Consider the following 561-nt stretch of genomic DNA (forward strand, 5'->3'; position numbering starts at 1 on the left):
AATGACTCTAGTAATGATAACAGAAATACTTATAATAACGAATAAGCACATATGATTATCACTAATGATATTAATCACATTCATGACGGCGATGCTGATGACAACATCGATATTAATAATAATAACAATTAAGATAATACTTGTCAAGGTTTTAGAGGAATCTAACACATGAATCTCTCAGGAGCTTCAAGTCAGCGAACGGAGAGGAATGAAATTGTCGACAGAAAGTTTTAATTGGTGTAGCATATATTATTAGAGTCACCCCTTCCCTTCCGCCGGTTTTCTGTATAATTACTTCGCAATCAACACGGGTCACTTCTCCTTGCTTCGGATTTGACCTTCTTGAAGTTCGCTAAAGGTGACAAATATGTAGAGAAGGTGGAGGAAGAAGAAGGAGGAGAGAGGAGGGAAAGCGAAGGAGATGTAGGGTGATGGACAAGAGTGTAAGTTGAAAGAAAACGGGAAAATGGTAGAGTTTCAAGGAAAACGGGAAAAGGGGAGAGTTTCGAGGAAAACGGGAAATGGATAGAGTTTCAAGGAAAAGGGGAAATGGAAACCTGA

This window comes from Penaeus monodon, chromosome 13 (assembly GCF_015228065.2).
Source record: "Penaeus monodon isolate SGIC_2016 chromosome 13, NSTDA_Pmon_1, whole genome shotgun sequence".
NCBI lineage: Eukaryota > Metazoa > Arthropoda > Malacostraca > Decapoda > Penaeidae > Penaeus > Penaeus monodon.